This window comes from Podarcis pityusensis (genome assembly GCF_964106645.2).
Source record: "Podarcis pityusensis genome assembly, chromosome: 5".
Taxonomy (NCBI): Eukaryota; Metazoa; Chordata; class Lepidosauria; order Squamata; family Lacertidae; genus Podarcis; species Podarcis pityusensis.
In genome coordinates this window covers 32,299,790-32,325,236 of record NC_138032.1, presented here as the reverse complement: position 1 = coordinate 32,325,236, position 25,447 = coordinate 32,299,790, and the positions used below count along the sequence as shown (strand labels likewise).

Here is a 25,447-nt window from a genome sequence, read left to right as displayed (position 1 = left end):
TCAGCATGCCTGTGGGGTCAAAGTTTAATGTCACTCCCATGTCAAAATCCCCTTAAAAACTGGAAAGCCAGTGTATCATTACAGCGGTATTTTTCAGAAGATGGCCCTGTTTGAAGGTTACTGTGTTCCTTTTCTTTTTGCCAGTGTACATCTAACTTTTGCTCATGAGTTGAAAAGGCAAATCCGTGGTGTTGCCCAAACCTGCAATTACTCAGTTTGGAATAGGGGTTTGCCACAGAAATAGCATAGATCTGTGTTCCAAACCAGTTGCCATACTCCGGTTATTGCTCTTGAGCATGGATTGTAAGCTGAGCTATGTAAAAAGTTCTCTCCACACTAATTACCTTTCTCAGTGCTGCAATAGCTGTTTTAGTGGTGTCTCCATCCTGGCAGGGTGTGGAAATAGCTCAATTTCCTCAGCCCAATTCTAAATTGAGATTCACCCATCATCATCACTAATTTCAAGAACTCAAAACATAACACATGAGGGATCCCCTCCCCCCCCCCCACCTCTGGTGCTACCTCAAGTTTGGGCATTCTGAGGCAGAAAGCTGTGATTAAAAATTAGTTATATATAAATAGACTGCTGCACTACCATTGCTACCTTTGGTAAACCTTCAAACCTTTTGAGCCCTGCCCTCTCTCCAGTTGTCCTTTAAATGCCCCCTATCCCAGCCCCAAGCCAAAAGTTATGCAATGACAACGATGGGCTCAGAGCCACAAAAGTGATGTGTGCCTTTGAACATACATATGCTCAGATTCAGAGCCTTTTGGGGGTGGGTAATGGAGTCTATTGTCTGATTCCATCCACTGTAGAAGAAAGCTGGTGTATGAATATACATTGGCTCTTTATGGATTAGCCCATCTGCCTTCTGAAATGAGAAAAGAGGTAGCACAGCCATAGCAGCTGCTTACACAGGGCAAAGGAGATTGAAGAGGGCAAGACTTGCCCCCCCCCCCCCGACAGTGAGCACCAGATGAGGATCATATAGCCTGTCTAGATTATCTCCACTAGGGAATATTTTTTTAAACAAGGTTCTTTGGTGGTGGTGGTGGTGGTGGTGGTGGTGGTGGTGGTGGTTGTTGTTGTTGTTGTTGTTGTTGTTGTTGTTGTTGTTGTTGTTGCTGCTGCTGCTGCTGCTGCTGCTGTGTATGATACTTTTGTTTTGTAAGCCACCTAGAGGATTTCATTGATGAGCAGTGGTGTAAATCTAAACCTTCCTCCTCCTGTGGTCAGCATATTGAGAAGCAGAAAGAACTATCTGCATCTTCTTCTTTGGTGATCACTCATAGCTAAGTAAGATTGTCTTCCATAAACACGGTTTTAGCAGTGGGTCTGTAACTGACTGTGGAGGCCAGTTCTGGATCCACATGTCCTTCCACAGTGGGGACATACGGTAGGTTTCCGGACGGGAGTTGATCATGGTGAGGGTTTGCCAAGCATACCTTCCTCTTAGCATGTTTCTCCCTGAGTTCGAGCGTCTTCAAAGTCCATTACATCTTTGGTAAAGGCTGTTCTCCAGTTGGAGCGTTCGCAGGCCAGTGTTTCCCAGTTGTCGGTGTTTATACTACATTTTTTTTAGATTTGCCTTGAAAGAGTCTTTAAACCTCTTTTGTTGCCCACCAGCATTACGCTTTCTATTTTTAAGTTCAGAATAGAGTAGTTGCTTTGGAAGTCGATAATCAGGCATCCGCACATGACCAGTCCAACGATGTTGAAGAATGTGCATACTGGGATGGTGGCATAGATGTGACAAACAGGAAGGTGATGATGCGGGGGCAGGGGGCATACAGACTGGGTGCTGTGCAAATCTCATCTCTGGATCAGATTTTGGGGCGCGCAAGAGGAGAAGAGGAAGGAGAAGCCCCATTTCTCATGGACACCGATGTCTGCTGTGTTGAATCGTACCCTGTGCCATGTTACTTAATGGATATTGTGGCTTTGTTTTGAAAAGCAGGTCTGTGCTGTATGTAGGACTACATTTGTACATTATTTTGAAGTTGCAGCGAGTGTAAAATGCAGCTGCTAAAATGCTTATGTAATCTGTGAGCTGGATACAATAAAGACCTCTAAAACTATACCTGTTTACCCAAACTTTCCTGGACCCTGATTTTTACTTTTCATTTCGGTTTGCTTTGTACACCATTCTGTTTTCTTTTCACACGTACAGCTACATTTTGTTTTCCTCTCGTTTTCAAGAATGGTTGTCATATTTTTGTTGCTTTTATGTAAACACTTAGAGGGTTTCATTGTATCAGGAGCAGTATAAAAAGTTACAAATGAAAAAAAATAAGTGTGAAGTGTAAAAAGAATGGGAAGTTTTGCTTTTAACTTTAAGGAAAACAGGCTTACACTTTTTGAATGCAACTGGCATGAATTGCAACACTTGCTTTTAAAAGAACTGTTTTATTCCAGGCTCAGCTATTAGTTAGGGAAGCCTGTGGAAAAGCTGACAAAGGTATTTTGTAATACTTCGGTATTTAGTTTGGTTCTGGCTCATTTTATAATTGTGCTAAAAGCCCTATTTTGTGGAAGGGGGTTGCATGCTGGTTAAATGATGGAAGACTCAAATGCCATGCGGAAAGGGGGCGATACAGTAAGCAAGCAACTTCTGGGAAGCTGGAGAAGCTGAAATTTCACAGATAGCTTAGAATATAATGGGATCACTTTTCTGAACTCTTGCAAAAACTGTTCTTAGGTTCAGACAGGCAGCTGCCTCTTATAGGCACGTGCAAGAACCCTGACCTTACTTTGTTCTCTGTACATGCTGGTTTCACTGGAAATTATGCTCTCTCTAGTTTAATTAACCTGCCGTATTTCCTCCAGCCCCCTTCTCTAGTAGAAGTCAAATGGATAGAGAACAGAAAGGGCTGTGTCCCTGATGAATCTGCTCTTTTGCAATAATTCCCTAGCCAGTAGACACATGGGAGTAGCTGCTAAGACATTTGTATCTTTGCAAGGAATATGTTACAGCCATATCCTAAATGTGTGTCTGCACCAGCTGTTTTTCCTGGGTTTGTTCAAGCTCATAGGAGAACAGCTGGTATGGGTTGAACCTTGCCCTGCCTACATCATATCATATTCTGAACTGGGTTTTATTTATTTTATTTATTACATTTTTGTACTACCTATATCTTCCCAGGATCTCAAGGTTCTGTCCCAGGTTAACCAGCCATTCATGAACAAGGCGCTAACTTCCTTTCTGGGATGCGGGTGCTGCTGTGGTCTAAACCACTGAGCCTAGGGCTTGCCGATCGGAAAGTTGGCAGTTCAAATCTCCGCAACAGGGTGAGCTCCCATTGCTCGGTTCCAGCTCCTGCCCACCTAGCAGTTCGAAAGCACGTCAAAGTGCAAGTAGATAAGTAAGTACCGGCGGGAAGGTAAACGGCGTTTCCGTGGGCTGCTCTGGTTTTGCCAGAAAGCGGCTTAGTCAGGCTGGCCACATGACCTGGAAAAACTGTCTGCGGACAAACGTCGGCTCCCTCAGCCAGTAAAGCGAGATGAGCGCCGCAATCCCAGAGTTGTTCGTGACTGGACTTAACTGTCAGGGGTCCTTTACCTTTTTAAACTTCTTTCCAATGTGTCTCTCAGGGTGTAAAGACTTTAATGATGTGATTGGCTGCATTCATGATGTGATTAGCAATCTCTCTCTCTCTCTCTCTCTCTCTCTCTCCCTCTCCCTCTCCCTCTCTTTGTGTGTGTGTGTGTGTGTGTGTGTGTGTGTGTGTGTGAAATGAATAATAGGCACAGTGGGGAGTGGGTGTGCGCAGGGAAGGGAGTTTTAAGCCTGAAATCTCCAGGAAACCCCTCCTCCCCTCAAGAGACAATTTGATTCAAGTTACAAGAAAGGAGATTCTGTTTGACATTGAAACAGACTCCCTCTGGAGGTGGTGGTCTCTCTCCTTCATTGGAGGTTTTTAAACAGAGGTTGGAAGGCCATCTCTCATGGATGCTTTAGTTGAGATTCCTGCATTTCAGGGGGTTGGACTAGATGACCCTCAGGATTCCTTCCAACTCTACAATTCTACGATTCTATAAATTAACAGAATTTTCCAAATTGTTGATTAATCTAAAAATATGCGAAGTATTTCAATCTAAGAATTAGGGTCTTCTGATGGAAATAGTATCCCAAAATAGAAATAAAAAACAAAATGGGCAAACTTATTCCCAAACTAACCAAAGAAGGTCTGGAGTTGTACATGGCACAATAATTACACAATCCTATTGTAATGGTTCTAGGGGTTGCTCGTGCGTAAATCGGCGCCACACCTGGCTGGGTTGCCTGAGTGAACCCTTTCTGTCCGGACAGCCACTCGCCCGTGGCTGTCTCAATCGCTGGCAGAATCCGTCAGTGGGCGTTTCTTGAACTTCTTCCAGCAAAGAAGTTCTTTGACGCCTAGTCTCCGCCTACTCTCCCTGCACGGAAGCCTTCTGCGCAGGGAGGGTGTGGGCAGCGGAGGACCCGTGCTCTCCCCGCTGGTCCCTGGCGAGGAGTCATGGAGCCACCTCGCCGATTCCCCCATCTGCCCCCCTTCTCCACTGGTGCTACGCTTATTTCCTTCCCCAGAAGATGTGCTGCTTCTCTCCCTCCCAGGACGCTCTCCGGAATCCCTCTGGAGCCCTCCCTCTCCCCCTGGCTCCGATGGCAGTTCCCTGACACCTATGTATGTTTTACTCAGAAGTCAGTGCCGTTGTGTCTTCCTTGAAGGAAAGTGTGCATAGGACTTGCAATTAAGGAAAAGTTTGATGCAGTTATTATACTAAAAGTGCTGGAGATACTAAGAAGGTGAAGCAAATCTTGTGCATATTGTGAAAATGTAAAATTATAAATAACTTTTGGGCAGAAGTTATGAGAACCATACGAGAAACAGAGGATGATAGGTTTGCAGTTTTATTCAAGTGGTTTTTTAAAATGATACTGCAGGCTGTGTCAGAAAGAAAAATAGGAGCATAGTGGAAAAAATATGCTATGGGCAGCAAAAATTCTTATTACTAAACACTGGGGTGGGGAAAATAGAAATAAACTCTCTTGGGAAGAATTCTTTAAGAGTTTGGAATGTCATGTTTACGTATAAAATTACTGAAATATCACATCTGAGACTGGATATATAAAATAGCAATCAGGCATCTACAGAAATGTGGCAGCTATTCAAAGTTTATTAGAACTGTATAAATATGACATGGGAGATTTGTGTGGTGTGGCAGTTAGTGTTGGACTAGGACCAGGGAGATTCAGGTTCAAATTCCAATCAGCCACAAAGATGACTGAGATCTCAGCCAGTCAAAATCTCTTAGGCTAACCTACCTTACAGGGTTGTTGTGATGATGAAGAGGGTGGAAAAAACAATCCAGCCTGGTCTACCTGAGGAATCATATTCCATGCATTAAACCATAACCACACATCAACAGCTTTTAAGAGAAATCACCTACTGTATCAATTTATAGGTTTAAGTCATACCACTAGAACAAATTTGCCATGTGAGATAGTGGGAAACTACAGTAACTATTTGTTACCTGGAAGCTGTCTGCGGACAAACACCGGCTCCCTTGGCCAATAAAGCGAGATGAGCGCCGCAACCCCAGAGTCGGTCACGACTGGGCCTAATGGTCAGGGGTCCCTTTACCTTTACCTTTAAGGTTTAAAGAAAACATATCTGCTACTCTGTTTCCAACTTTATTTCCTCAACAACAGAAAATTCTGTTGTTGTTTTTAATCTATTTTTGTCCAGTGGCTGAATCTTCTCCAACCAAAATGACAATGACCTGCAGATTCTGGAAAACACACTGGTGTATAGCAGGCAGGTGCCCTGTATTCTGCTTCTTCCTGTGTTACCTTTTACCATATAACCCTTTTACTGCCACAAGCAGAGGGCATCTTAAGGGAGATTGATGTTGACCAGGATTTCAATTTGGTCAACATGGAATGTTGGGAGGCTTGTTTGCAATGGTTTGTAATAGTTTTTTCATATCTTTTATCATGACTGGACATCAGGCAGCTGGTAGGTCCCAAAAGTCTACCCAGGTGAAAAGTCTTCTAGGCAAGTACTCTAGTCTATCAGAACTATTCACACAATATTTTCTACTTCCTCAAATAGATTATCCTGGACAATTTAATGTGTCACAAGCAAAGGAAAAGGTACACTGTCAAGAGTAGTAGTTTTGGAATTATTTACTGTCACAGTTATCTCTTGTTAAATTTGAAATGGCAAAAGGCAAACAATTCTGCTGTACTGTAAATAATACAATTTCCTCCAATGTCTGCCAAAATGTGAAAAAGACAGCAGAACATTTTCTATCATTGAATTTATTCAGGTACTCTGGTCTGTCACTCTTGCGAATATGAGTAGTTTGTCTTTTTTTAGTCCAGATTTCATCTGTATTAACTCCTCCATCATTTAGGAAGTTTTGCCTGGAATTAATTCAGACAAGAAGAGACCACTTGCCTTTGGATCCTATTCTGCATGCTCAGGAACCTCACCTTGACCATATACTTGACAATGATGCTTGCCCCACCCCCAGTCCTGTTGTCCAGAATGTGGAAGGTGACAGGGAATGGCCTCTAGAGGGAGGCATTTTAACAAGGACCAAACTTAGCAAATGTCAGGCAAGAGCTGGGGAACTCTGTGGCCCTCCAGAGGTTGTTTGACTCCAAATCCCACTGGCCTAGGTTGCATGACCCATGTACAAAAATAATGGCAGTTTTAGTCCACCAACATCTGGAGGGCCATAGGTTCCCACCCCTGCTTTAGACCATAAGATAACAGCTAATAGCAGAATAAATAAAGAGATGATAATAACAGAATGCCAATTAATTTATGCTATTGCTTTCACAGGTTCATCAGCAACCCTTCACTCTTATTCACAGAATGAGGTCATTTTACTATTAAAACACTTGGACCAGGAAGTGAAATTTTTAAGCATTTGAAACTGATTCAAGCATTTTAATTAGTCTAGATTGATCTAGTGTGGCTGTGTGCTCATCCAACTCTTCTGGGCTGTATTTCTAGGCACAGATATCTCAGTGTCCAATTGCTTTTTCCCTTTTTCCCGCTTTCCTTGTGAAAACCCACTCTTTACCGCTGAATCGGAACAAACAGCAATCTGCAGAAAACTCCAATTGCCTTTTGTTCTGCTCAGTGTTAAAGAGAGGGTTTTCCTGGGGAAAGCGGGGGGGGGAGGGGGAGAGCAGTCAGACACAGAGCTTTAAAGCGTGGACCTGTGTCTAAGAAGCAAAGGGCAAAACATAAGTGTGGATGAACCCTATGTCTCAGAAGGGAATTTCATCACCACAAATACAAACTAGTTAAATATCACAGCTTCCTTAAAGGAGCAGCACAATTTGCTGTTTTGTGCCCAGGCTAAAAACACCCAGTGACAACCTCTGGCCTTCCACACAAACCAGCTGTTCTCAGGTGTCTTTTGGGAAGATGCAACAAGTGTATTGAGGTACAGGCACTGAAAGTTTTTACTGTAGTCAATAGGTCTTCATTCCACCAGGTTTTGTTTGATTTTGCAGATCACTTAAATCTTCAATTCACTCTTCCAATGTGTAAACAAATGAGGAGTTTGTGTAAATTCATAGCTTGCTGTTTTAAGATAACCAATCATGTTATCAGATCTAGAAAAAGGAGCAGAATGTGAGATTGGCCAGTATGAAATGAATTATTGTTACACCAACTTTAGTGTTCTAAATTCAGGAAACCTATCTGTTGGAGGTTATTGCAATTTCTTACTAAATTATATTTTCTAAAAGGCTATCTTTGGGGCACGTTAGTCAGACAAGGTCAAATACGTGTGGCTGCAGTTTTCTCCTTTTATAAAATATCCTATCGTAATAAATACAAACTGCTGGATTTGTAGTTGAGTGCTTGCTTCAGAATTCAGTGGTTCAAAGGCACACAGCCTTCAGTCCACTTGCTTCTTACATACAGGAGGCACATGATAATTCCCCCAGAAAAGTATAGCCTGTCACATTTTATTACTCGAAATATTGAAAAGCAGATAAGTATCCCACTTAAAAGAGACAGTGCTTAATCTGTAATCACTTCAAAGACCTTTCTAATGACTTGGCACAAGCTCATCTCTCTTCAGTTTAACTCCAGCTTTGATGTTCTCACTAATCTTCATCTAACCCTCAGCTCAGAAAAACATAATCACACATGAGTTCTTATGAATATGGCAAGCACCCCGGACATAGAATACGTCAAGATCAACCTGGCAGCCAAGCATATTAGAAGGTTAAAATAGAACGTGGGCTTGAATTCTTAGTGGTCCTACAGATAGGACAACCATTTGTGACTATCCTAAACAGAAGATTTTGCTCCGTGATGGCTCCAGGAGACCAACCATGCCGCAGAATTTTCAGACATTTGGAAGATGAGCTTTCTCAGCCTGCTTCAGCTTCAGCTTCATTGACCTGTGGGTCAGAGGTTCCTCATGCCTGCCCTATATACATTTTGGGCATATGCTCTGTATATATCTAACCTTGATTGACCTTCCTATTAGTTTCTCCCATTTTCCTACTAATTGGTGCATGCACTGCATATTGTCTCCATGGCAACCAGCCCTTGACTGGTTATGCCACGTTCCTTAAACCGTACTCGTCAATTGGGCCTCCTTGACCTAGTCATTATCTCATTCCAAGACTGTATTTCCTCCTCACAACTATATTTTGACATTGGCAGAACATGGGTCTGTCCAGCTAAATTAATACTGTATGAACATTTGCGGCATGGGTCAAAAAGCTTTATGCAAGGTGGCTTAAATAGCTCACACATTTTGTAATTAGCAGAATACACATGACAGGAGTTAAGATGCAAATAATTCATAGTCATCTTTATAATTGGGAATCCATTCAGAGGGAAATAAAGGGCAAGTTAATGGTACCAAATTGTTTCTAACAGAGCAATCCTAACTATAGGAAGCAGACGTTAAATTCTGTAGACTGAGCCAGGGTGAAGAACTTAACACTGGCATAGGCAGGAAAGTCAAAGATCTGCCAAATCAAATTATCTCATCCTGGCAGATCTTGGGTTTGGATTGCTCTGCTAACATTTCTAGCAAAGATGCTATCGTAATAGTCACGTTTCATGAAGCAAACCTACATGGTTGCTATATTGTAGAAATGGGTAATAAGAAGTCAGGAAAGACTGATTTGAACTACACTGACAACAATGTGGTTTATTAAACTGATACAAACTACTCACATCTATGAATAGCTACATGTTTGATGGTTGGTGATCTGTGTATGAAAATAGTTCATAATAATAGTCATTTAGATAGACAGAAAGGTTTCTGTCTGCCATACCTTTGAACGAGGGGATTTTCAAGGCACTGTTAACTTGCCTCCATGTTCAGGTTTCATTTGTGTTCTAGAGCAGGCATGGGCAACCAATTGCTCTCCACATGTTGTTAGAAATCTGGCCATTGGATAGACACCCCCACCCCAGGATTGCTTATGCTATTTTAATATGTTTTGTGCTTTAATAGGCTAGAAGCCTAATGGAAATGGTGTCTGAAGGGTTCAATGGGCCAACTCAAGGGGGATACAGTTGTAAGTCATGTGTACAGGACATTTATCAACAGGGTGCAATGCTACCACTGAAGTACTCAACTCACAAGGTTGAGTAAGATCTTTATATTTCACTCACTTCAGAAGAGACATTGGGTTTTATTGATTTGGGAGAACATCATCAAATAGTTTTTAAAGCATTATTCATCATGCAATTCTAAAAACCACAACTACTTAAGCTTCTGCCTGTATAATTGTGAACCATAGTCAACTTCCATTATTTCAGCAAAACTCCAATTTAGTAAAAAAACACACAAAAACCCCTACTTCATTTCCTCAAAGTTGAAGGCCAGTGGAAATGCACTAACAATAATGCAGGGTTAATCCTGTTCCTAAAGTGCATTGCTTTAGTACTTGCCAGGGAGATGGGAATATCAACCCCAGCTGCTCTGGGAGAAAACCTTCAAGTTTTGACTGAAATACATTGTTCTGATCATTATTTAAAGTACAACAAAAATCAAGAAAAGGTCTCTCCTAATCAGAAGAATGAGAAAACCAGAAGGTTGTTACTAGATTGCCTTAGCCTGCTTTGACAAGACACACAAATTGCTTTTACATTTCATGTATCAGCTAAAAGTCACAGCCACCTGCATTGTTGTTGTTGTTTAGTCGTTTAGTCGTGTCCGACTCTTCGTGACCCCATGGACCAGAGCACGCCAGGCACTTCTGTCTTCTACTGCCTCCCGCAGTTTGGTCAGGCTCATGTTTGTAGCTTCGAGAACACTGTCCAACCATCTCGTCCTCTGCCGTCCCCTTCTCCTTGTGCCCTCCATCTTTCCCACCTGCATTATGCTTGCCTAAATATTACTATTTGCATAGTCTTAGAAATATTGTATTGTTACATACCCTAATTTTTGAGTGGCGTAAAATTCCAGAGGTTCCAGGTGCTTACACAGGATTTGGTTTCCCTGGAATGAGGGACAGCGGAGACTGTGGTGTCTTTATGATATATGGTTTACTTACACATATATACATGATGAGCCTAAAAAGGAGAGGCTCACAGCTTGAACTGTTGGTTTTTAGTATTTTGGTTAAAGAATAAATGGGGAAATCCTTGGCTGCCTAGATCCAGATTTGAGGCAAGTACTCTTTGGTGAGAGAGCCCTGGCAGAGATTTAAAATCACAAAACATTCAGCAAAATAAAGTGTGGAAATATAGGCTATTAGACCTTTAAAATATACCCATCTAAGTTGCTTCCAAAGTTTCCCACTTCCCTTAGCATAGAGATCACACATGTGATAAGTTAAAAATTGTTTACTTACTAACTCTTCACAGGTCAGATTCATGTGCTTTTCCATGGAGCAGTGAGAAAGACAGGCAGTACAACTTAGTTTCAAAAAGTGGTAAAAATTATTTGTATAGAAACACAAAGATAGCTTGCTAAAGCCATGCAGTCTGGGCTTGGAGCAGCCAGCCAGACATCCTTCCTGGTAGGGTTACATGCTGGGAAATAAGGGAGAGAATAACGAGTTGGACAAGCCTTCCTTCCAAGCTAAGCCTGACAGGACAGCTTACTTTATGGTCTTAACCCCTTCATTCATTAATTAGACTTAAGCATGTTGGTTATATGAGGCTGAATTTATCCCACATTCATACTCCCAACAGGTCTTGCTTCTCCCATAGTTACAACCTTGGATTCCAGCAGAAGGCATGCATGACTCTGATTCCTAGCTTCTGCCTGCAGTTTCTGCTCTCAGCTCCCACACATAACACCGGCCCTCGCTTTTGTCTTTTACCTACCAGCCAGGTGAGGGAGGGAGCCCACCCATTTGGTCTCTGGCACAGAGCAACCCTGTGTGTGTGTTGCATTTCCCTCCCTCCTTCCATGAAAATGGGTGTCAAGCTTCAGTTATCTGGAGGTGAAGAATTGTATGCATGAAATCCCATTCCAATATTTCAGCATTCAGCAGGTATTACAAACAAACTTCCAAGTGGAATGCCAGTTAGTTTAAATAACTAAGCACCTCAGGTCACCCACCCAATGATAGGTAGCTGTGTTCATTATTTCTACAAATAGTAATTCCACTTAGGATTCTCTGAATCTAAGCCAAGTGACTTCAAAGAGTCTCATACTTTGTTTCCGAAAGCTCTGATAAGTGTATCAATCAGCTTCAATGTTTTACATGTAATGGTTTTAACCTGACATTTTCCCTATTTTTCTGCAAATATCTAAATGGAGCCCAAAAATAACGAGCTGAGGAGAGTTCTCACAACTCCATTTGCTATGAAAACATATGTTGCAGAAGGAAACTTGAGTCTTGCAACAAGAGCAACAAAAATTAGAAGCAGTTTTTTCGTAGAAGTGAGTCATATATACCACATGTAGCCACTTACAACTAGGATGCTCAACATGAAGTTGATGTGTTTAATCCTACCAATTAAACACAGCTGTAACTTTGGAGGCAGATTCTGTTTATTTCTCCACACCTGCCTAAGACCTGTCAAACAGGCTTTGCGGTTTTAAAATCTGCTGGTTCTTCCAGCTTATTCCCCTGATAATTTGTTATTTTTGAGGATGAAAATTTTCTGCTGTTAAGGGAGGCGATGAAGAGAAAAATAACTGTGCTCTCCTTTTTATACCCTCTCCATGAACGGAGCCAATTCTTCTGCCTGATAACTTCTGACTAGTAACGTTTTATGCATTCAATTAGATATTTCCATGGGCGGATGGGCGGGAGGAACACAGCCATCTTAATGACAGAACAATTTAAACAACGGGGTTATCTTTTAATTACTCTAAAACGCTAGCCAAGGAAATCACTAGGAAATAACTAAGACCAAGTCTAAGGAATGAGTAGTGCTTGTTTGTTTATATCTGGATTTTCCTCCAAGGGGAAATCAATACATTTATATCTGGATTTTTTTCCAAGAGGTTCAGGCTGGTGTACATGCTCCAGGCCCATTTTATACTTCAGGGTGAGAGAGTGGTCATCCAATGAGCTTCAGGATTGAGTGGAAATTTGAACCCAGATGTCCCCAGTCCCAGTCTAGTACACTAACCACTATTGACATGGAGCTCCAGTCTGCTCCATCAATGAGAAAGCAGATGAAGTTGCTGTGCTACCCAACCAGTTCTTCCATTTATCGTTTCTCCTAATAACCTCCCCTGCTTGCTGTGGCAATAGAAGGTCCATAGAAGTTAAAGCACTAGAATAGGTGAAGAAATGGAAATTGTATGGAAAATGTCACACCTGTTTCCTCTGCTTTGGGAAATCATGAGTATACTATGTGATAGAACATTACTAGAAGACTTCTGGTCATGAAGGCTAGATGGCAAGGGACATAAGTAACCCCCAGTCAACCAGTTATTAGAGAGCAGATGTTTGATCTACAAAAACACATAGCAGCATAAAGCATAATTTACAAACAGCTCATTCACCCACCTTCATCTAGTTAGTGGCTGCTTCTCACATTTCTTTGATTGCTTTTCTCACATTTTCTTGATTAACTACTTAAACTGGATTTATGGAGTGACCTGGGGCTTGCTCAGGATTGAATACCTACCCCATCTGGGATCCGTGCATGCTACAGGTAAACTGAGGTGCACAGGAATCATAGGGTTACATCCAGCTGGCAGCAACACTAGAGGACTTAAGAAGAGTTCAAAACCCTGAGAGATTCAGATCTATAGTTGGAGCTTAATACATGCAGATGGCCACCTCCTTCCCTGCTGAAGTCAGGGAACGTGTACAAGTAGCTACCTTGCATATGGAACATTTTCCTAATTCAAACAAGCAACATAATAATACATTGGATATTCATCGGAATATCTCATTTGGTCAGTCCCCATTCTAACATATTACTTGAAATCACAAGCCTGTCACAGCTACAAGAGCTAGCCCTTTTCTTTTGTAAAGGTCCTACAAGGCTTGTTGCAGTGGGGTCAGTCAAGGATTGGCCTGTCCTGCGAATAAAAAGGATAAAAGAGTTGGGCAAATTAAGCTTCCTACAGAAGAAAATAAAATAATTCAGAAACAAAAGGAGGGTTGAGGATTATATTTTTTTTTACATATTTAATTGCTCCTTGCTGTCATGCTAATCGCAAAAGCTTTTAAATGAACCCCAAGAAACTAATTTAGCTCATCATCACAGAGATTGCATTATTGGCTTACATCTTTTAAACCATTCAGAATTAGTCGTGCTTTTCAAAGGAAAGGCTCTAGGTTCTTGTTGCGTGCTGCAAATACTCCATAAAAACGAGGGATACTGCAAATGCCTTGTGTTCTTTGCTGTGGATGTGAAAACTGCATCACTGTAGTAGGGAAGGCCTCATCTGCACTATAGCAGGCATAGGCAAACTCGGCCCTCCAGATATTTTGGGACTACAACTGCCATCATCCCTGACCACTGGTCCTGTTAGCTAGGGATGATGGGAGTTGTAGTCCCAAAACATCTGGAGGGCCAAGTTTGCCTATGCCTGCACTATAGTGTTGCAGGTTTGGCGTGGTAGGGGTGGGGTGGGGTGGGGGTCAAGTCTGCATGATGTCCCTTCCAATTTGAGGGTCCTGTACCTAGTAAGGGTTAAAAGCTGATGGATTCTAATGCTAACTAAGCAGTTGTAAGATAATGGCCTTAGCTTGCCACTTATGTACTTTCATTAGTATAACCAAAGAAGTTGATCTGTGCTAGGTGGGTGTTCCTCCTCATCTCACCTAGCTGGTAGTTAGAAGGAGAACAGCAGTTTTTCTGTGACATGAGCCAAAGGCAGACTACAGGCTGAAAAGCTGAGACAGACTCACACTTGATTTGGTTGGATCCAAAGCTGGGAGAAGCAAGATCTGTTTGGGTGTTCCAAAGATACAAAGTTCTGGGTAAGCTCCTGGATCCCCTGGAATCTTTCACAGCTGGAGGATTGGGGTGGTGTGTAACAATACAGTGGTACCTTGGGTTACAGACGCTTCAGGTTACAGACTCCGCTAACCCAGAAATAGTAGCTCGGGTTAAGAACTTTACTTCAGGATGAGAACAGAAATTGCGCACTGGTGGTTTGGCGACAGCAGGAGGCCCCATTAGCTAAAGTGGTACCTCAGGTTAATAACAATTTCATGTTAAGAACGGACCTCCAGAATGAATTAAGTTCTTAATCCGAGGTACCACTGAACATTTAAAGTGATATTGTATTACTTTAAACGGTTATGGCTTCTGCCAAAGAATCTTGGGCAATACAGTCAGAGACCCCTATTCCCCTCAGAGAGCTACAATTCCCAGAGTTCCCTGGGAAGAGGGATGGATTGGTAAAATACTCTGAGATGACCAGTGTTGTTGGTCATCTCTGTTGCTGGGCGGGGGGGGGGGAATCAGCTGGCTTATGTGTGCCACAATTCCCATAAGTATCAGAAATAGTTTCATGAAAATAGAATGAGTCACAAAGCTCCATCAACATGCATGGCAAATGTGGAAAAATGAAATTCAAACAGAACTCAAAAAGACCTAAGTTCTATGAAAATGCAGGCTCAGCCTGGACTACAAATGAAGTTAACTAATTGTTCCAAAAAGAACTGCAGGACCAGTTTACATAGCTTTGGCTATTTCCCCAAATAACTATATCTAGTTGACGGGGCTTCTGAATCTAAACAGACCTACTTTCCCAGGACATGCTCCTTGCTGTTCCTTCTCCACTCACAGCCAAACAATCTGGGGGATAAGAGTTCTCTGACAGTGCTTCACCAGCCCAACTGGCTTTGTGCCAGCCACTGCTGAAGACAAGACACTTCCTCTGCAGCCAGTATGGAAACTGATGAGGCTAAGGAAGCACAGAGTGCTCTGCTGCGCCTCCTAATAATCCTCTGCCACTGCTTCACAAGCCTGGTCAGCTCCTAGACATAAAAAGGTAAAGGGACCCCTGACCATAGGTCCAGTCGTGACCGACTCTGGGGTTGCGACACTCAGCTCGCTTTATTGGCCGAGGGAGCCGGTGTACAACTTCTGGGTCATGTGGCCAGCATGACTAAGCCGCTTCTGGTGAACCAGAGCAGCACACGGAAATGCTGTTTACCTTCCTGGCGGAGCGGTACCTATTTATCTACTTGCACTTTTGACATGCTTTTGAACTGCTAGATTGGCAGGAGCAGGGCCCGAGCAACGGGAGCTCACCCCGTTGCGGAGATTCAAACCGCTGACCTTCTGATAGGCAAATCCTAGGCTCTGTGGTTTAACCCACAGCGCCACCATAATCCTCTGCCACTGCTTCACAAGCCTGGTCAGCTCCTAGACATACTGTACTGCTAACCCCACACATGGGACTATGCATTCCCCTCTTCTCTGAAGCTCAGTTGTTTCCCAATTAGCTGAGCAGAGAGAAGAAAATCACCAGGATTGGCAGTGACACAGCTAGGCACCAAATGATTCCTTAAACCAGGGTTACAGTCACCAAAATGGAATGCCTAGTTGCCAGTTTGGGGGCCAGGTGGCTTGAAAGACATATTTTTCAATATGACATTTTGGTTCCTGAAATTCATTCTGACTGTGCAGATAGAGTTCTACAGGATGTGTTGCTAGTGTGTGAAAACAGTCAAGATCTAAGGATTCCCCAGGCATGCACCTCCTTGGGCATCTTCCCTTGGTCACAAGCGGCTGATAACCAGGGGCAAAACGTGCCTGGTGGATTTGGAATGCTGCAGGTGCATATGGCTGTGCATGTGTGTATTTGTGTGAGAGACAGCCGCCCTCTTCTTACTGATCAGGGGCTCTGCAGCCCACCCCCCTCTGCCCTCTGCATTGCAGGAGGCTGCAGTAGATGGCCTTTGGGATCTCTTCCTGATCTGCAGAAGTTGCATGTGGTGCGCATGAGAGAAAGAGTGAGGGTGCGGTTGACCATGCTCATTGCCAGCACTGGACTACCCACCTGGCTTTTGGCCCCACCCACTGCCAGCATATCACGCCTTATCCCAGTAGACAATGTTAGGCTTGATGGACAAAGAGTCCATTATATGTATCACACCAGCAATTAGTACAGCTGAACCTTTCGTCTACTGCACCTGCCCAGTTTTCACCAGTGTATGGCTAGAGAACTCAAACTTTCCTTGACACCAGCTTTCCCTTTCTGTTCCTATGACCTCATCCTACACATACATCTACACACCACATTTCCCAACAGACATCTGAGTGTTTATTCACTAATCTCATGCCAGGATGTCTTCCATTACTCATGCACTAGTCGTCTCAAAACATTTCAAGCAATTTACCAGCAAGACTCGTTTGATGTTCTCATGCAAATTGCACAATTGCAGATAAATTTGGAGCGTTCCAGTCACACAGAAAAAAGAGTATATGCCAACATTTATGTAAAATGTTGTTTTACCTTCAAACATTTCCTCTCTACGTTTTGTCTCAATAGCCCTAACTGTTACTATGACTGCAAAAACAAACCATGCAAACTCAACGTAGGCTGAAAAAGCTTGCAAATTAAACCATTGACGAAACTCTTCAAGTAAACAGGAAATCGTTCTTGCAAACAAGTCTCTATAACTGTGGGTGGGGAGCTTCAGTCCCCAAGTGAGGTAGGGGCAAAATGCAGCCCATCACCCTTTGTTTTCTGGGCCTTCAAAGGTTATGGTTTCACACACAACCTCAAGTGTTTTTGCCTTGCTGAAGGTGTTGCTGAACTCCAGTAATGGCTACTGCTTATCTGGAAGGAAAATTGACATGACATTCTTTTAATCTGACCACTTTTGCCTCTGGTCCAGCCCATCACTGGCAAGTGACCCCTGGAAAGGCTGCCAATATAAGAGGGCACCTCTCCGTCTGAACAAGCTTCCCCACCCCTGATCCCCCCCTGAACATGCAGCCGCTCCTTTTAAAGAATCCAGTGTATTTTAAGAGACTAACAAAGTGAGTTATTTTATATTTCTTGCCCGTAAGAACTTGGGGCTGTTGCAACAGTTCTACAGAGATGTGTTAGATCCCTGTTATGGGAGTTTTCATAACAATGTTTCACAACTAAACTCACAGCCAGATAATACTGAGCTGAGTACAGCTGGTGCCACTTTTTATTTTATCTCTGTGTTTGTTAAATTTATATCCTGCCCTTCCTCCCAAAGGAGCTGATGGCTTTAGGCTTTGAGCCCATTCCTGAGCCAGCAGCTGGCAGCAGCCCCACTCCTGAAAGGAGTTTGGAACACGGGTAAGCTACACCTGCATAACTTACCCTAGTGCAAATCACACTCACTTCCGAGTTCAGATTGCTCTGCCCATCACTTCATCGGCTGTTTGCGAGAAATGGCTCAAAGGTTCGAAATTGCTTTCAGTTCCTCAAAACACATTTCTGTCCAAGGTAATGACAAGCAAACTGTCTATTGGTATAATTAAAAATCCAAATTGAGGTGAGGTAATTTATTCTTTGCTTTAAAAACATTGACTTAACATGAGGCTATCTCCACAATGCACTCATCCTGGGTGCTCATGATGTAACTTGCTGATAAGAATCTCAGCACTGCATCTTTCCTTGCAGAAAGGAAAGATACTGTGAAAGGTTTCCACAAAGAAGGTAGGTTTTTATCACATCTACCAGTGTACTTTGCAATTGCTTCAGGTTCTGATTAGAAGAGGTGGATATATATTCAGCCAATGCACATTTTTTAAAAATGAGATTAGCATTTTGCTAACTATTCATCATTGGCACAAAATGTGCTTGGCTTCTATGCAATATATTACGACGTCAAACCCTTTCATGACCAATGTTCTCTGTATGCCTTTTGTAAATACATTGCACTGTGCAGAGGTAGACAGTATGCAAAAGCCCATTAGGCTTTGGCATGGGGTGTTTGGAGAGGAGCACTATCTCTGGTGGGGAACACTTCATGCTCCTTCTGGATAGGTCATCCACCATTGGTCGCCCACTGTAAGTCACCTTCATAGATTTGATGAAGGCCTTTGACCTTGTCAGTCTGAAAGAGCTCTTCACACCGCTCAATGAGATAGGATTCCTACCTAAGCTTCACAAGATGATGTTGTCCTTCCACAAGAAGATGCGCAGCACCATCCAATATGACAGCTCATCGTCAGATACCTTCCCTATAAAGAGCTGTGTGAAACAGAGCTGTGTTCTTGCCCTAACTCTCTTTGGCATATTCGTCTCCCTCTTGCTCTCATATGCCTTCAGCTCAACTGAAGACAGTGTGCATATATTCTGTAGGTAGCCCTGTATCGAGAATTTCAGGAGGACTTTGGTTATCACATGGCAGGACAGACTTTCACACAAAGATGTGCTCTCCCAAGCCCACATACCCAGCCTGTTCACACTCCTGGCTCACCAACATCTATGTTGGCTTGGTCATGTACACAGCATGGAAGATCTCCAGGGACATTCTCTACCCGGAGTTGGCTTCAGCCACTAGGCCTGTTGGCAGACCAACTCAGAGTTACAAAGATGTCTGCAAACATGACACGAATGCTGGCAACATTAACCCTGCTATGTGGGAATACCGTGCAGATGACCACAGGCCCTTGGAGACAAGCAGTCAGGTCATATATCCATAGCAGTGACAAGAGGAGCAATGACTGCTGGGAGGAGTGCAGAGAGAAGAAACACCATGGCGCATCTTGTCGCACCAGCGCCAGAGGAGGAAAAAACTTAAACACGTAGCAGAGTTTCCAAAAAATAGACCAGAGGCAATTGTACTACATCTAGCAGAGCTTTACTGGTACTGAAGGCAAATGAGCATAAATGATCACAAATCCAGTACAAATCAGAATTGGCACAGTCCATAAAAATCCAGTTGCAGCACTTACAATAAAACTTACAAACTTATAGTAAGACTTAACCTTAACACTAAGCATACAGAAACAGAACACTAGAACAAAAAGATATAGAAGAGAAAGTGAGGGAGACCCAGGCTCCTCCTGGTCTTACTATTATAGTCAGTATGACCTTGACAGAAAGAACAACAAAACCAGTTTAAACCAGCTGTACTCAGCTTCCCAGCAGAAATATAACCCAAACGAAAAAACCTTCCTGTTTCTTTCACACAGGAAGAAAACCTTTCACAAAAGAGAAGAAACATTCTAGAACCCTCTTGAACTAATCAGAATAGGAAAAATCTCTACACATGAGATCAATACTTTCTGCACTAAGAAATGCAGCACAACCGGATGCCTTCATCTGTCTGAGCTGCAACAAAACATGCCTCTCCTGTTTCGGTCTCTACAGCCACAGCAGGCACCGTAACTCTCCAATGGTTTGACATCACCCCCAAAGCTACACTCCTCCATTGTCTCCCGAGACAGATGGACGCCAACATTACGCTTTGGCATGGCAGTGGAAGAAATTCTGTGTTGGTTAAAAAAGAAGTAAGTCAACACAGAGAGGCCTGAAAAGAGCCATGCAGGTTGTTCTTGCATGTACACATCAACCATCAACACACTTTAAATGCCTATTCAAGCAAATGTCTGAAGATGGCTGTTATCTTCTCAGTAACTAAAAGAAGAGCAAAGGCTAAGGGGTTGTCGGCAAGTGAAGTCACATTTGAGAGTAGATCCACTGAAGTTAATTGACCTCAGTTTATTTAATGAATTACAGAATGTATCCCACTTAATCATAAAACCATCTAAATGATTAGTCATGTTAGTTACAGTCATTATTTCCAATGGGCCTCCCTCTAAGTAGGATCAAGAATGGATACAACCCAAAGTTCCTGGGTTGTTGTTTTTACCAATAAACACACGTTATTATGTTCCCATTGCAGAAGATTGCTCACGCTTTCGTAAAGAGTGAGACTTTGTTATTCACATTCTTAGTCCAAGTTCCCCCTGATGTACGCAAACTGAATATGCTCATCGACAAGCAACAGATGTTGTCGTGGATGCAATGCAAGAACAACTTAATCCTCATTGGGATGAATGGGAAGGAAAGCATGTGTCTTTAACACAAATCCTGTTTGTACTGATCAAACAATGGTTGTGGAAATATTTCTGCAGCACTCCACACTTTGTTACATGCTATATAGATAGACTAGTCAGTCATGAATGTCAGGGGATTTATGCATTCATATCTCTCTCTTTTTTTTCTTCAGAAGCCAGTGGAAGCACAGGAAATTAAACTGGAACCCTCTAATCTCATGAAAGCTCTCTCCAAGTCACTTGGGGATGGCACTTATGAATTTTTCATTGTGGCTCTGTGGCGGGGTTGTCAATCAAAGATCAGCTGAGAACCTTTCCCAAGAAAGCTTGCTGCAAGGACACAAGTAAACATCGTATCAGACAGTTCTCTCTACCTGAAGAAAGTGAATACTGGAAGCAGACCAGACGTTTGGCGAAGACACTGGCACTACAGAGCGTTACCAAAGGCTGTGTTCTGTAATGGTTCTCCATTACATGGTCATTTTGTAATAATGTCAGCATCATACAAAAGTGCCTTTCTGGTAGCAATTGCACAGATAATTGAAATCCTCACCATACTTTGTAATCAAACTCCCTTTGAAAGCCAATGGGTTCTTCTCAAAAGCACAATCATCTCTAAAATGTCTGTATTTTTCCAGCATATACTTTTTATTTCACCCATTTTGCAGTTCTTAAAGATATGATTGAAGGAAATTGATTTTCAATACCTCCCAGATCTTAAATCAAGCAACTGTTGATCCTTTCGGGTGCTGATATGCTGACATCTTCCAGTGATACACTAAAGGTGCCAACTCTATATGCAATTACCTGGGATTAAGTCTCACTGAGCACAGTAAAACTTATCACAGAATCATAATACTGTAGTTGGAAGGGACCCCAATGGTCATTTAGTCCAACCCCCTGCAATGCAGGAATCTCAACTGAAGCATCCATGACAGATGGCCATCCAACCTCTGCTTAAAAACTCCCAGTGTTTGTATCCTTATGTATAGGATTGTCCTGGAATTTTTATTTTTAATGATAGAGATGTTTAGTTTGAGTCCATTATATTGTATGTAAATGATATCCAGAATGGAACTGTGAGTAGGACCTTGCTGAATGCAAATGTCTAAAATGAATTATTCTTGCACACTAACTCCAGTGGATGCATTTATTGTTAAAGGAACAGGAAAGGCTTGCTTATGTGTAGGAACTCAATATTCTGGATCGAATTTCAACTCTACTACCACATTTGGGGTGCTTGCTATCTTCTACATGGCATTTTCTTCAAACACTTTATGAAAATCTCTTCAATTTACTTCAGCATGGCTTTTACCTGACCCGATACCTGAAGTTCTGACTCAGCAGATCTTAATCACTGTTGAAATTTGGTTGTTTTTGGCTTATAAGATTCAGAGGGCAGCAAAAATCTCTTTTTAAGAGAATAACTTCATGCTTTACATTTTGCAACCTCTGACTCAGATAAAATTCTCTTAGCATTAGCTTGGCATTATGTGGCTCTTCATACATAGCAGAGGTAAAATGATGTTTCATTGCACCCTGATAGTTTCTGAAATTATTCAGAGTCTTTCCACTGACCTTTGACTGAACCGAACACATCAATAATGGTAATTGACCATGGAGGTTAGAAATCCATTCAATATTTGATTATCAGGAATTCTTATTTACTGCTGATTGCCATCTATTTGTCTCCAAAAGGGAAGCTGCCTAGACCTATGGAAATTCTCACCTTGCATACTGATGAAGGATGACTGCTAATTCAGCTGTAGGGGCTTTTCAAAGCTGAAAAGGAGACATTCCTTTTAAATAAAATTAGGCCATTAAGATGATGGTACCTGACACTTACCTAGGAATTACTCTCATTGAAGTCAGTGGGACTTGCTTCTGAGTAGAAATGCCTGGAAGTGCACTGTAAAGATGCTACCTTTAAGTCCATTGTGTACAACGTAGGGCTTGTCCCCACCAGTTTACTGTGTGTCTACAGGTAAACAACTGCACTCCCATTTAATAGGCATAGTCCACATGACGTCACCCTCAAACAACACCAGACTTGATTCTTTCCCCCTGTATTTGGGGCAGCGGTGGAGCAAACCGATCATGAGCCTGGGGCGACGTGCGTGCCCTGCACCCAGAGGCGGGGGGAACTGGGGCAGGACGCTCCACAGGGCCTCCAGGGAGTCTGCCTGCCTCCTTCCACTCAGCTGCCCTACAGCTAAGGAGGAGGTGGCGGGCAGCTTGGGGCAGCACAGAGCCTGCGGGCGCCCAAGCCACCGCATCACTCCCAGGAGAGACGCATGACTTGGGCGCGCTGCAGACCCCGCAGTGAGTGCTGCCCGGCATTTTGTCACCCCACTCAGTGGTGACACCCGGGGAGGCCCGCCCCCACCGCACCCCCTTCCTTTACCCCTGTACAGGGATAATCTGATAAATTGGGGGGGGGGGTGCTCCAAACTGCTCCACTCAGGGTTGCAGATACCAGTAACTTGTTTCAGTGTTTTTGAGTGGGTGGCTCAATTGTCACTTTCTGTTACCCTAATTTCCATGCCCACTACTTCCTCAAAGCTTTCATTTATTTTCCAGTATGCTCCTGAACAGAGGATTTTTATTTTTTGCTTTTGATTCCTCAAATTGGCCCAAACCAGAAAACTGTAGAATCAAACCACACAGAGACACAAAGCAGATATATTCTGCAGCGATCTGAAAAGTGTGCACTGAGAATTTACATTTGCTTTCATTTCATTTCTGGCTGTGCTCCTAACTATGTCCAGCACATTCTTGAATAGAGGAATGTAGCCTAATTTTATTCTTTTGATTCATTAGATTTGTGCAGAAGCGGAAATCTGCACAAGCAAAGAACTTCTAAAATGCCTATACCAGATATTATACAGCGATCTCTGAAAAGTGTGTGCTGAGAGGTTACAAATGCTTTTGTTTCTTTTCAAGCCCTGCTCAGTACTTTCTCTCTTTCTTTCTTTCCCTCAAATTTGCACAAAAACTGCACAAGCAAATTTGCAATTGCCCAACAGTGTGCTTTTACATACTTCCCGGGAGCATTTTTTTAAAGATGTGCAAGCAGCTATCTGCATGCATGCATGCCCTGTCAGTACTTAATCAGCATGATAGAATAAACAAATTATAAGGAGGAGACAAACACAAAAGGGAATGCCTACTGCTATGAATGGGATAGACTGTAGTTTGTCCTTATATACAAATTCAAATATGTGTGGGGTGCATGCCCCCAGTCTAATTCAAATGGAGAAAAAGTGGATTAACAGATAAATACTCTTTCTTTCACCTGCAAAAGTAGTTCCTCTCCGTTCTCTTGACCTCTCTTCTTAGCTAAAACAGAAGGTAATGACATGCCCACAAATTCCAGTTATTGATTGAAAACCACAGAGTTACTCTCCTGTAGCTACAAATGCATGCATGATTGTTATGTATTACAGGGAGGCCAGCAATCAAAGAGTACTCGGGTTTTTTTTAAAAAAAATCATTAAAAACCTTTATCCTTTCTATTAATTCTTAAGATGTCTAATGTTGCAAAGAAGTGAGGTTGGCCTTTGGAATAAATTGACCAAGCTTTTCTCCCCTTTCCTGTCCTTATTTTTTTCACTTTTGAAGAAGATAAGGAACTTGGTAAGATAAAAATAAATCAAGCTGCAGCTGATTTTGTGAGCGGATGGACTCTACCTGTTTCTTTTAGATACAGTGGTACCTCGGGTTAAGAACTTAATTCGTTCTGGAGGTCCGTTCTTAACATGAAACTGTTCTTAACCTGAGGTACCACTTTAGCTAATGGGGCCTCCCGCTGCTGCCACCGCGCAATTTCTGTTCTCATCCTGAAGCAAAGTTCTTAACCCATGGTACTATTTCTGGGTTAGTGGAGTCTGTAACCTGAAGCATCTGTAACCCAAGGTACCACTGTATTTTAGCATGTAAAACTGTAGCCATCATCCCCACTCCTATTCTGACATTCTATTTGTACCTCACTAGACATGCTGCAAATTTCAAACAGACAAATGAAGTGTTATTAATGAAAACCCCAGAATGAAATCTGTCCAGTAGCCCTGGAAGACGGCTGCTGGGCTAGAAGGATCATTTGCCTTTTGCACAGCTCATTTCACACTGACCTCAACCTCATGGCAGAGGCTGTTAGCTTTTATAAAACCTTTGGTCAGCCTCATCAGGCCCCAGGAACCAAAACTGAAACAAAATTGGAAAAATTAACGTATGTCCCTTCCCCTCCCTCCCTTCCCCACCCCCCAAAATATATATGGTGGAAAATGCAACATTTAAAATCGAAGCTGCATCTATTATTCATGTCCGCTTTCATCAGTCACTCCCTCCTTTACAGAAAGTAGGTGCTCAGACAAAACACCTTTTAATGCAAAACACCTTCTTGCGAATCTGTGCTGCAAACAACTGCCACGAATTCTTTACAAATGTAGTCAACCAGTTTGGTGTTGCAGCTTCTCTTACTATGGGAAGGAACTGCAAACATAGGCTTTATCCTCCAAGCAGGGTCTGATTCCATCAGGCTCACAATCAGATGATTGCTGAGGGTTTGCACAGAGCCAGGCATTGCACTTTGCAAGCCCTGTTTGTCAAAACTGGCAAAAGCACGGTATCTTTGCTCTCAAGGTTTGATTTCAAATCCCATGGGCAAAACATGGCTCATCTGATATCATTGTGATGTTGAGAGCTTGGACAGGTGGGCAACCAGTGGGGCTGGGGGAGATCCAGAGGGCTGGGTCCATTTCCTTTCCTCTACCCCACACATCCCGAAACTCGGCCCTCCAGCTGTTTAGGGACTACAATTCCCATCATCCCTGACCACTGGTCCTGTTAGCTAGGGATGATGGGACTTGTAGTCCTAAAACATCTGGAAGGCCAAGTTTGGGGATGCCTGCTCTACCCTGTACACTCTGTGCAGAAGACAAGCCAGTCTACCATACTTTTTGTCCAAGTCAAACAAACTGTTTATTATGACTCATGAGACACTTACCGTTTCAAAACATTACCTGCTTCACCTCCTTCA

The 25,447-nt window shown here is 42.7% G+C and overlaps 1 protein-coding gene across 1 annotated transcript in view; it reads right to left on the bottom strand.

Moving 5' to 3' along the window:
• Positions 1-25,447, bottom strand: part of SPSB4 (splA/ryanodine receptor domain and SOCS box containing 4) — a 167,019-nt gene that overhangs the window by 77,629 nt on the left and 63,943 nt on the right. The window lies entirely within an intron of this gene.